The sequence below is a fragment of the Anguilla anguilla genome, chromosome 13, assembly GCF_013347855.1.
Source record: "Anguilla anguilla isolate fAngAng1 chromosome 13, fAngAng1.pri, whole genome shotgun sequence".
In the NCBI taxonomy this organism is placed as follows: Eukaryota; Metazoa; Chordata; class Actinopteri; order Anguilliformes; family Anguillidae; genus Anguilla; species Anguilla anguilla.
In genome coordinates, this window is record NC_049213.1 from 23399991 (window position 1) to 23412730 (window position 12740).

At 44.6% G+C, this 12740-nt stretch overlaps 1 protein-coding gene across 10 annotated transcripts in view; it reads left to right on the forward strand.

The window, feature by feature from the left end:
* The window catches only part of atp2b2 (ATPase plasma membrane Ca2+ transporting 2), a 159813-nt gene that overhangs the window by 52880 nt on the left and 94193 nt on the right, over positions 1 to 12740 (forward strand). Inside the window, exon 1 of one of the 10 annotated variants that reach the window (XM_035388173.1) lies at positions 12033 to 12166. The exons of 8 other annotated variants lie outside the window; for them this stretch is intronic. The gene's annotated coding sequence lies outside the window, so the exon portion shown is untranslated. Of the gene's footprint in view, positions 1 to 12032; positions 12167 to 12427; positions 12610 to 12740 lie in introns of those variants that run through there. One more of the 10 variants, XM_035388174.1, reaches the window with a different exon arrangement.

The window sequence follows — 12740 nt, forward strand, 5'->3', positions numbered from 1 at the left end:
GCCTGTGCATGTGTGCGTGCGTTGCGGGGTGGGGGGTGTTGGTACTGATATTTAGCTGCGATTTGCAAATGAAGAAAGTGTCATCTGTGACTGTGGTAGGATATGTTTTTGCCTTTGATTGCCTTGTGAAAGGACACTCTCAGCTCTACTGTATAAGTGGTGTGGAAGAGCTTTGATCTGACCGGAGGGCTGGGTATACTGGTTACCGCCTTGGTCGTATCTAACAGTAGAGTCTTGTTTGACCCCTCTGGCCCTTGTTTTGACTTGTCTTTTCTAGTATCAGTGAGCTGCTAGAGCTTGGATCAGTTCTCTCTGTACATGGAAAATCAAAGTAACATGACCCTCCCCTCCTCGAATGCTGGACACAGAAGGAGGGAGACAGAGAGACAGAGAGAAGACACCGCGTGCAGGAGGGGGGGAGAAGGGGAACGAGAGCTGTTGGAGCGAGTATGCCGCAGTAGAATGAAGATACAAGCATTTGGGTTTGCAGCTTGTGACGGATGTATTTTAGCGCTTAAAAATAGCCTACAGTATGTCTCCAAACTGAATTATGCAATAGCGCTGGCTGAGGAACCCTGGGATGCTGTGAATTTTGAATGGCTGAGGCAGCAGTACCTAACGATACCTGCATGTCAAACAGTTAATGAGCGGGCACTGTAAAAAAATTTTTTTTAAATCAGGTGGCTCTATTACTTTATCCTTTTGTTTTAACATTATTTATGAGTACAGAAGCATATAAATTAGGTCTGTTTGTTACATTATAAATGTATTAGACTGTGTATATGTAGTTATTAAATATGTTATGTCATATACAGTATACCTTTCATTTTAATCATAGAAACCATAAAGGGACAAGCGGCATTGTTGCATTTTCTCATTGCCGGTCAATTAGCCAGCCGGTTGTTGTGGGTTACCGTCACAGTGGTCAGGTGTTGTGGGTCACCGACGATGGTCAGGTGTGTGCTTTTTTGAAAGAAGTAAAAGCGGGGTGTCATTTTCGGGCTGTCACGCTGGTGTCTGAGTGGTTGGCATCTGCCCGAAGCCCCTGTCACTTGTGAGCTGAGCTGACTAATTTGGCTGGCGGTTGGGTTCCCATTGGGGAGTCAGATAAAGCGTGCAGCCGCGGCAGCCCGTATCTCTCCCTGCAGCTGCAAGGTCAGGGTATTTCTGCAGAGACGACAAAGCCGCCGTCCGGAAGCTTCTCTGCAGTCTCTCTCTCCCGCTCCCTCCCGGGCGAAACAAGCAGCGCGAATCACTGCCGTGCTAAAAGTTTCCGTCACTTTTAAGGAATGATGGACACTGGCCTTCGCAGCGAAGGAGATGTGCGGTCAGTGTGCCACCTTCAGTGCAGCAGCAGAATGAAGTTTTTTAAAGTTTTTTTTTATAAAAAAGGTCAGAGAAGGTCACAGCATATGGAAAATGTTCTTCCGCTCAAGGGGTTGAAGTCCAACTTATATATATATATATTTTTTCAAACTTCTTGACCTGTACCTGCAGTGGATTAACAGTTAAATGTAAGGGGGGAGGAAAGAAAAACAAATCTGTTATGTAGTGAAAATGCTTAATGTTTTCCAGTGTGTCATTCTGTTTCAAGAATGTTACACAATACCGCATTTTGCATTTTGGACATTTTTGGCACAGACCCGTCATTTGTGCTTGAAAATAAATTCAGTGACATGTAATTACATGTATTATCTATATCATTAAACTTAAATGTAATTTTGCTTAATTTTACTTGTATTGTAATTAAAATAAAAATATGAACACTTTAACAATATTAATATTGATACGATATGAATGAATGAACATTAATATAGTGTGAAATAAGTGTATTATGAATATTATTTAAAAATTTTAAAATATTATTTAAATACTGTAAGTACACTGGAAGACTTTCTTTGAAATGAAGTGTAGATATATCTATACAGTGTATTCAACTCAAAACCAAAGAATCTCTTGAAGCAGAAGCAGTGCTGGCTGGCCACCCTGGACAGTAATTATAGTGCTTGCAGCCCTGTCTGGCTGAGGCTTTTGTCTGCTATAGTTTGATGTTTTATCCAGTTTGATGCTGGAGTGCTGCAGAGTGGACAGAGTATAGTGTGTGTGTGTGTGTGTGTGTGTGTGTGCGCGCGTGTGTGCGTTCATGTGTCTTACGTTTGCTTTAAGTATGCAATATCACTAAAGCACTAATGCAAATGAACTATGCTAACCAGGAACCAGAAGGAAAATCTTCAATACATACCAGTTATGTCCATCACAAGCCCTAAGAAGAAGGAAAAAGAAAGATGAAAATACCATTAACTGAACTGGAGGGTGGAGGTGCTAGAAGACTGTCGGTGCATTGTGTTAGAATGCTCTGCCATTCATTCCATTTTCAGCCGTGACATTAGTCTGTGATTAAATGTAACCTGCATTAGGAAGATGTGTCGTCTGTAACCATTAAGAACCCAACTGTGCCCATGGAAGAATAGACACATACACTACCTGGCTGAAAGCATGTGGACACTCCTTCTAATCAGTGTGTTCGGCTACTTCAACCTCACCCATTGATAACATATGTGCATAAAATCAAGCATACAGCCATGCAATCTACATAGACAAACATTGGCAGTGGAATAGGTTGTACTGAAGAGCTCAGTGACTTTCAATGTGGCACTGTCATAGGACGCCACCTTTCCCACAAGTCAGTTCATCAAATTTCTTCCCTGCTAGTGCCTCGGTCAACTGTAAGTGCTGTTATTGTGAAATGGGAATGTATTGGAACAACAACAGTTCAGCTGCGAAGCGGTAGGCCACACCAGCTCACAGAACGGGACTGTCAAGTAGCAGTGGCTAGTGTGTAAAAATAGATTGTCTTTGGTTGCAGCTATCACTACTGAGTTCCAGGCTGACACTGGAAGCAATGTTGGCACAAGAACTGTTTGTCTGAAGATCGAATCTGGGTTTGATGAATGCCAGGAGAAGGCTACCTGCCCGAATGTATACTGTAGTGCCCACTGTAAAGTTTGGTGTAGGAGGAATAATGGTCTGGGGTTGTTTTCCATGGTTTAGGTCAAGCCGCTTGGTTCCAGTGAAGGGAAACCTTAATGCTACAGCATACAGTGACATTCTAGAGAAGTATGTACTTCCAACTTTGAGGCAGCAGTTTGGGGAAGGCCCATTTCCTGTTTCAGCATGACAAAGCCCCCATGCACAAAGCGAGGTCTATAAAGAAATGGTTTGCCGAGTTTGGTGTGGAAGAACTGGCCTGCAGAGAGCCCTGACCTCAACCTCATCAAACTCCTTTGGGAACGCCGACTGCGAGCCAGGCCTTATGGGCCAACATCAGTGCCCAACCTCACTTATGCACTTGTGGCTGAATGGAAGCAGCAAGGCTCCAACATCTGGTATAAAGTCTTCCCAGAAGAGGGAAGCAGCAACAAAGATGTTATAGCTGCAAACGGGGGACCGACTCCATATTAATGCCCATGGTTTTGGAATGAGCATGTTTGGGTGTCCACATACTTTTGCCAATGTAGTGTATATTACATACACCCTTCTAGTATCCAGCATTGAGACTGAACAGTATCATACTTGTGAATATTAAATGCGCTACTACCTTGTTTCCCAAACCAAACTATTCAGCAATTTGTCTTGCTAATAAATATGGCAGAGGAATATAAACTAAATACAACATAAGTCCATCTGCATTCTCACTCATACTGAGCAATAGTTCTCAAAATGTGGCCTGGCTTGCCGATAAATGATAACATACTGACTATGTCCATAACGAGCCATAAGAAGCAAAAAAAAAAAATATAACCTAAAAATGTGGAAAAAATGCCTGGAGTGGGGACAGGAAGCAAAGCAAGATACTGTCTGAAGAGGTGCTTTATGAACTACTTGTGTCATTTTAGTACTGATATGGAGGTAAATTGCAGTCTGTAGGCTGTTTACTTCAAACATATTCCTCCTACTTTGGGTATAATTTGATCATGGCTTTCCATTGCTGTAAAAAGTGCCAGTGAAATTTAGGAATGAATCATTCACCTTTACCATTCTGTCCGGTTCTGTATGTAGCCAATGTGGATGATGTAACACATAATTTGAAGTTCTCTACCCTCATTTAAGTTTAAAAAAGGGGAAGAAATGACTCAGATTCTTCCAAAAATGTGAGAAGGCAATGTAAATACAACCACTGCTCTTATAATGGCCGGTCTCCAATATTGTGTCACTGTTTGAAGTTTTTGCTAATATTTAAATAGCTATTGAGAAAGGAAGCAACCATATGCATATGTGTGTCCGAGTTCATGTGGTAATTCCAGCACTACAACATTGAAACTTTCCATTCCCCCTGTTTAACAAATCAACCATTCATCAGGAGTGTTTTAACATGGAAATCTTAACGGTGTGAGGACAAAAAGGGGTGGGGTTTGCTATGGAGTAATTGATTGCTGGTTATAGATTATTTGATTTTTAGTGAGTATTGAGACAAAATAAGAAATCATTCTCTCATTGTTCTTCTGGTCAGCTCTTTGAAGAGGAAGGATAATTTCAAAAGAAGAGTTCTGACAGGTATGTTGCTTCTTATCTTCTGAGATTTTTCCATGTGCTTCCATTTTAATGGGATTCTCAAAATCCTTAATGCATTTGGATTTACACGGACCCCGCTCTAGTCAGCTCTGTTGTTGTACAGTATATCATCTTGTGTTAAAGGGACAATATCTCTGTAATATCCATTTTAACCTTGAAGCATTGAATCCTGAAGACCCTCTCCATTCCCAAAGAGCAGACCTGCTAATGCAGATCATTCAAAAAATAAAAAAGCAGCGCAATCTGATTTCAGCAGGAGTGCTAATATCCTTGTTACTGTATGTGTATTAGATGTCATGTTGAGAGTCTACTTCAGAGCTGCCCTGAGCCTGCAGGGCTGCTGAAGAGCTTACAAGGCTTCTCTGACATGTCAGGGCTGTATTTCAATTTCCTGAACGAAGTTTTAATGGAATTGAGCCCAATCCTGCCATATACAGAATGTATATTTTCTGGATATGGTGTCTATTCATTGGGGTGCATTGTACTTGATGCTGTAGCGCAGCGATACTCAGATCTGGCCGATGCTGCAGTTCATTTTCCTTCTTCTTGTCTGTAAGGGGCCCCAAGACACTAGATGAGTGGGATCTCTGATCAATCAGTACCATTAATCATTCAATAAACTATCAGAAAAGGGAAGAAAACCAGCAGTGCTACTGGCCTCGAGGGTCAGATTGTATTTGCTAAAGTTTTTGATGGTTTCATGTCCATGGAACATATGTCAAGAAGTATATTTTTCCTAGTGATGAAGACTTTTAATGCTGTCATAATTTGAATTTAGTTGCTGAGAACTCTATATACTTAGGGATTTTACTTTTCAGGGCATTTCACATTACCCATCTCAAATATAGGCTCAAATTCTAGAGCTCTTTGGAGTCTTCCTATCACATTTTCACGATATTTTGGATTTAAAATGAAATTCCAGCATGCCATGTCCAACATAGTAATCCATGGCTCAGAGATACTCAGAGATTAGCGAGGATTTCCCAGCTTCGTGAAAGAAAAAATGAGTTTATGAATACCAATTCATTGACTGGATTTCCATCCCGTGCAGATGAAATGAGCTGTATTGCATTTGCGTTCTCTGTCCCCATGACTTTTTAAGCTCGCAAGCTAATTTTCACACCGCCAGAGAAGCCCATAGAAGCTGTTTGCCAGGTTCCATCCTGCCAACCCTACAACACCCCATGTACTCGCTCTGCAGTTAATTTATTGAAATTCTGTTGAAAAATTCAACATGGTCCATATTTAGAAGCTAAATCCAGAAAAATGTCATATTTAATGCTTGGAGTTAGAATATTCCTTGTCTTCTTCTATTCTTCTAATAGCCAAATTTTAGTGAGTTTTAATTTTCAAATACTATCAATTTCTGTCTCATTCTCTATATTTTTAATATTTTGTGCCGTGATTCCAGTTTCTAGTTACATTTTATACTTACTAAGATAGACTGTATTGTACTGTAAAGCAATTTATCGGATACATATGGTTTATTTGTTTATAGTTCATAGTATACATCCTCTTTGGATGAAAAAACTGTTTCTTATTTTAGGAGTACAAGAGAGCAGACATTTGGAAATCTGCATTTGTTTTGTTTGTGCATTTTAAGCCATTTCATGGCAATTGTTCCAAAACAAAAGGATTGCAAGAAAGAAGAAATTTTATGTAGGCTATATGAAGTAGAATAATCCCTCCTTTATAAATACATACTTTACGGAGAATGTAGAAGGAATTAGGAGGATTCTGAGCATCCTGCTTTGAAAAGTGGATTCTAGACAATACTAATTTCAGTTTCAGCTGCTGTGGTTTCAGATGTATTGGGGGATATTCTTCCTTTGAGTATGGATACTTATCTGTGTTCTGTGTGATAACAGTAACCATACAGGAAGTGATGAAACATAGTTTTATTAATGTGTAAGGTTGTAATGCTGCATAAACTGAGACTGAACTATGGAATAGAAACAAAATAATATGAGAGGATATGTGGAAATCCAGAAACTGCTAGCTGAGGTAATATTTGGTAATTTCCTAGCAAATGTTATACCCGTAGTGGTCTTCCAAACTCCTGGAGTGTGCTGACGTATTTAATCACATATTCAACAATGTACAATGTTGTAGCAATAAAGACATTGTCAATCAGTAAGTCCATTTTTGTTTATTCAATGCCTTCTCTCAACTGTTTCAAAACAAATATTAACCCAAATTTCCACTTCTACCTATGAGTCAATCATTACATTTATGGAATTCTATTATGTGGAATACAGGTAAACAAAATAAAGGAAACACCAACCATGGTATACCTTTCTCTGAAGTTCTCAACCGATTGTTCTTGATGAAACTGTCAGCTCACACCCTAGATTGATATTTATAGTCAGCTCATTTAGAGTTGAACCAATTCAAGGCCATCACAGTCGAAGAGTATGTGTTTTCAACCAGTTGCTCCTTGGTTATATCTTGCCCTCAGACTTCTGGGCAAACATCACCTTGGCCACTGTTCCTCAAGAAAACATCAGCTAGTTGAGCAGTGTTCATCCATGAACCCAGTGAGCAAAAGCTGGAATGTAAATGTCTAGAGGGGAGGAAATCTAGGTTGAGACACTTTCAGACATAAACGGACTACGTTAACCCCAATATGGCTCAGGATTTACCCGGATATAGCCTGGCTATGTCCCAGTCAACAAGAACACTTTTATTCTTCAAACAAATGTAGCCCGGTTTTAACCTGAACGCCTAGTTGGACTTTTCACCACACACACGTGTGAACGCTTTTTCAAAGTCACTGAAATCTCTTCTAGCTATTGCAGCTGAAATAATGGGCAACTGGGCCTACCCAGCATTTTCATGCACAACTGTGAACTCACTGGGACATTAAATACTTACACTATATGACCAAAAGTATTTAGATACCCCTTGGTCTTGGGTTGTTTTTCATGGGTTGGACTAGGCCCCTTAGTTCCAGTGAAGCCAAATCTTAATGCTACTGCATACAATCACACAGCCCAGATTCGATACCAGACTACGGGGCTCATACCTTAACCGAATGAGCCACCCAGCAGCTGGCCTGAAGCACCTAATTTCTAATGTTAACTGCACTTCTCTGTCATGTTAAGGTATATTGCAGAGGTACGGTACAGTATATGTGAATGTGTGGTGGTGGTGGTGGTGGTGGTGGTAGGAGGGCTACACCCCTCCCTCCCCTTCCCACTCCCTCGCTACAAGCTGGCCAATCAGAAGGCGAGCCTCAGCAGCTGAGAGGGAGAGCTGCTTCAGAGGCACCTTCAGCCTGGCTCTGTGTCAGGAGCTGTGCATTAAGGCTGTGCTTTATGGCTGTCCTTGAGAGAGCTAACACTGCCGTCCATCACCCTGGAACAGCTCGCCATCCTTGATGCGTGCGGTCGACATGCAGAGGGGAGGGTCTTCCACAGCGCATATGGCTTTAGGGAACTCATTTTGAGTATTTTTTCATTTATTGTTAATGAAACTATCCTCCTCAGATACAGCTTTGTGTGAATATTGCGTGAATATTGCGTGTTGGTCTATGAATTATTTGTTTTTCGATCACGTGGAAAGATACGGACACTAAACGCCAAACAGTAAATATGTTGATAGCAAGGCTGACCAATGGAGTTGGAGCACAAAGACCCCAATGGGGCCATCCAATTAACTAAAGTAGAGCCGTTTCATTTTATTACATAATGCATGCTTACTGTGTGTTAGGTTTTCCTCCATTTAGAGAGAGAGAGAGAGAGAGAGAGAGGGAACCAAGGTTCGACAGAGGCCTGTTAAACCTCTCTGTTTTAATGCGTGTTGTCTGTATTAATGGCTACCCTCTGAGTGCAGATGGATTTTTTATGGTAACCCTACCTCGGCACATTTTTAATCAGTGCCAGCAAGGAGACATTTTGTTCTGTGAGAGCTTCCCCTCCAGCACTACAGTAATGTCTCTAATGGGTCACATGACTGAATATCATTTAATTAAGACCGATGGTATAAATCAAAGCATTATACACACAGCATTACAGCCCAGAGGCCTGAGGATAATAAACCTCTTGGGAGAGATGAAGTGTTATGTTGTCTGCTGAGGCTTTGCCCTGTACAAAGATTTCTGCTGTGAAAGTGACTTCTGCCCCACAGTACTGGAATTTCGCTCTACAGACCATGCCGTGGTGCCCTCTGTTTGTTATAACTACATGATCAATGAGCAAATTTTTTTTTTCAAATGTATAGCAGACTTAAGAATCATCTGTGCAAGGTACGTCCACTAAAAAAAAGATTCTGATAACACTGGGCGGATGCATGTATTCTAAAGAGAAAGGTAATTATCTTGTAACATTCTTCACTGGCGAGAAGGGAAACCAAGCATTTGACCTGCCGGCTTTGGCTAATTAGACATGACATATCCCGGTACCTGTAGTGGCCTTTGGAGCCGCCACAGAGGCTGCACCACTGTGTACGGGGACGTCATTTCTGGAATTCTAGTGATGGGGCCAGAGAAAGCGGGCGGGTGGGGGGTCGGGGGGGGGTCGGATTCATTGTCATTCGGTGAGATGCTCCTGCCAGTTGGCCCCATCACCCAGGTGACACAGGAGTGACTCACAGCGCGGGGTTGAGAGGGAGGCAGTGTTGCGGACAGCGCCTTGGGCGAGGGCCGCTGGGTCTGCCCAAAGAGCCGAGGGCCCCATCGCGTCCGGCGGCTCCGCTTCCTCTCTTCCCACACGAAGAGAGCGAGAGAGAGAGAGAGAGAGAGAGTGTGTGTGCGTGTGTGTGTGTGTGTGAAGGAGGAGGGGGTAGAGCCTGTTTCTTTTGCCCGACTTCTCTTTTTCCGTTACACTTATCCTGTGCCGTGCCTCTTCAGCCTTTTAACGTTGCTTCCTGTTAACAGTTCGGCGGCGTGGCCGTTCGCTGATAAAAGGGTTGTCTGAAACATCGGAGTGTGCGTGGATGTCCTGGTGGAGGATATTTAAACGATTAAAAACGCTGATTAATGCCGAACGCCTCAGGAACGGCGTTCCGAAGTGCGGCTGCTCCCCGCGGCGGCTGCGTGGAAGAGGCCGCTTTGTGGCGGGGTGAGCGCTCGATGCGGGTAACGCCTCAGTCTGCTGATTTCAGCTGGGTCGGGGTTGCGGCTGTGCGACTCCTCTCCTCCTGCTACCTGATTTTGGTGCACTGCAGAACCTGCCTTTCTGAGGCGGCTGCGATTGGTATTCAGGCTCTGACTCTGATCTCCATCAACGGCTTCCGCCCTCTCCCAAGTTCACGGGCGCAGGGTTTCCTGTCCCGGAGTGACAGCGCTACAGTACAGCCGCGCCCGGACGCGGCGCTCTCAAGGTTTCCAACGCTAACCTTGTAAGAACCGGAAGAGAGTGGCCATTTTGCTGCAGTTCCTTATGTGAGGATGTGAAGTGTTTAAATCACTGTGTGTGTGCGCGGGTGTGTGTGAGTGTGCGAGTGTGTGAGTGAGTGTGTGTGTGTGTGTGTGTGTGTGTGTATGTGAGTGTGTGCGTGTTGTTTGTGTGACAAACGTCTTGTCACTATCAGTGTGAAACACCTGTGATCGAGAGGAAGAGAGGAGATGCAGCAGCGAGTGTGTGATGGCAGCGTGGGACCTGTAGCAGAGCAGGGGGAGGGGGAGGGAGAGGGAGGGGGGCGACTCGCACAGAAAGGGCCTCACAAAGTCCACTTAAATGGTGATGGTGGCGGCGAAACAGAACCTGTTTCCCTTCAGAGGATCAGGGCTGTGTCAGGTGAGAGAGATGAGCGCTCTCCAGAGATACACATTCTGGTGAGGGGTATGGAGGGTGTGGAGTCAGCTGTGATTAGGTGTGCATGCTTCCTGCGTTGCTTTTTTGGGTGGAGCTTTTGCAGGTCACCATGTAGCTGTCATCACAGTATAAGTAATGTCAGAGATCTTACTCAGAAGCTTATCTTTAGGACAGTATAAATGCTATCAGTTGTATTCTGCTGCATATTTGAAGCACAAGGTCACTTCAAGGTTATAAGATAAAATGTGACAGCAGCCCTATTTAAAAGGTTCTTGCTAATTGCAAATAAGGGAGGGTTACATTCTTCATGCTGGAATTTATGTGTACATTAAGAATAAAATGGTTTCCTAGCACACGTTACATTGCTATGCATACTTTTCATATGTATGTTTAAGTGTATTCATGTGTGAGAGTGAGTGTGTATGAGTGTGTGTGTGTGTGTGTGTGTGTGTAGGTGTGTGTAGGCATGTTTATATGTGTGTGTGTGTGTGTGTGTGTGTACGTATGTGTGTATGATGAGTGTGAGAGAGTGTGTGCATAGGCGTGTGTGTGCGTGGGAGTGTGAGTGAGTGTGTTTGCGTGTGTGTGTGTATATGTGTGTGCACACGTGGGCATGTGTATTGGTGTGAGTCTGAGTGTGTGTACATAAGTGTGCATGTGAGTGTGAGAAAGTGTGCACATATGGGAATGTGGGTGAATGTGCTTGTGTGTGTATGCATGAGAGAGTGTATATGTATATATGTGTCAGTGTGTGCGTGTGTGCACACAGGTGTTGGTATTGGTGTGAGGGTGAATTAGTGTACATGTGTGTATGTGTGTGATTGTGTGTATTTTTATGCGTGTGAGTGTGTATTTGCATGTGTGTGAGTGCGTGTGTGGGCGATAGCGTGTGTGTGTGTGTGCATGTGTGTGTATGCATGTGTGCGTGTGTGTATGCACACGTGTCTGTGTGTGTGTGTATGCGTGTGTGTTTGTGTGTGTGCGTGCGTGCGTGCGTGTGCGTGTGTGTGTGTGTGTATTAATGCTTGTGTGTCTGTGTGTATGCGTGTGTGTCTGTGTGTGTTTGTGTGTGTATGAATGCGTGTGTGCATGTGTGTGTGTGTGCGTACGTGCGTGCATGTGTGCGTGTGTTCCTGTGTGCGTGCGTGCATGTGTGCGTGTGCGTTCCTGTGTGTGTGTGTGTGTGCGTGCGTGCATGTTTGTGTGCGTGCGTGCGTGTGTGTGTGCGTTCCTGTGTGTGTGTGTGTGTGTGCGTGCGTACATGCATGCGTGTGTGTGTGTGCGTGCGCGTGTGTGTTATTTAGTTAGAGGCAGAAGCGATTCTGACATCCCCTGTCCTTGAAGGTCTCTTCACTCCCAGATGAAATGCATCACTCTCCCGGGACCCATCCTCCGTACCTGGCTGTCTGGTTCCCCTGGGGACCATCTGACATGGGGGATGACATTTTCCCCTGCGCCTGTAATCCCCCTCCCTGGCCCACCCTCCTCCCCTTTAAAATCACCTCTTCACTGTCTATTGTCTGACACTCCTGGTCCTCTCAGAGTGGGTCTGATGCAGCCATCTTCCTCTGACAGGGCTGGCGTTTGAGTGCACTGAAACTCAGGAACCGCATTCCACCGTCCTGCAGGGCTGCCTGCACCCCCCCTCCTCCTAAACGCCCCCCCCCCCCCCCACCACCACCACCACCAGCCCCCCCTGCTGCTTCCTGACATGGTACAGGCTGCCCCAGCACCTCCTGTAATGTAGCACAGCTTATCAAGCCTTTACAGATGCTGAGCAGTGATTACTCTGCTGTGTAATTGAAATCATTTTGGGATTTTGCGATACCTTTTGTCAAGTAAGTAGCGATTTGCACCGATTGCATGAAATCTTACCCAAAAAAAGATGTCTGATGGTTTGATTGTCAGATTTCTTTGTCTATGGGTTTTTTCTAAGTAAATGTCGTCCGCCCGGTCTCCTCTTTGAATGAGCGGCAGGACAGAGAGAGAGAAGGGGAGAGACGGTGCCGTATCTGCTGTGCGTGTGCTTGCGGTGTTTTGCCTGCTGGTCGCGAGGAGGAGGGGGGTGGGCGGTGGGGGTGGGGGGGTGAGGAGCGTTGTTGCATGCGGAGGAAAAGCGGGTGCCGGTGAGGGGAATGCGCTCTATTGTGGTGGCTGTGGCTCTGCCGTCGGGGATGCATTAGGGTCTCGGCTCCTGTCACACGCGGCTCTCTAAAAATATTCCCCTGCATGCGGCGTGTGTGGAGGCGGGATCGGCGCGCGGGTCTGCGGCAGCCTGGCGGTATGTTCTTCCCTCTCTCCCCCACCCCCCCGTCCGTCGGATGGCGAGAGCGCGGACGGCGCCGTTGTCTTGTAATTCGCGGATGCTGAGATTACATTTGCGGTGGTCGTTGTAGGGGAAACAACTGAAAT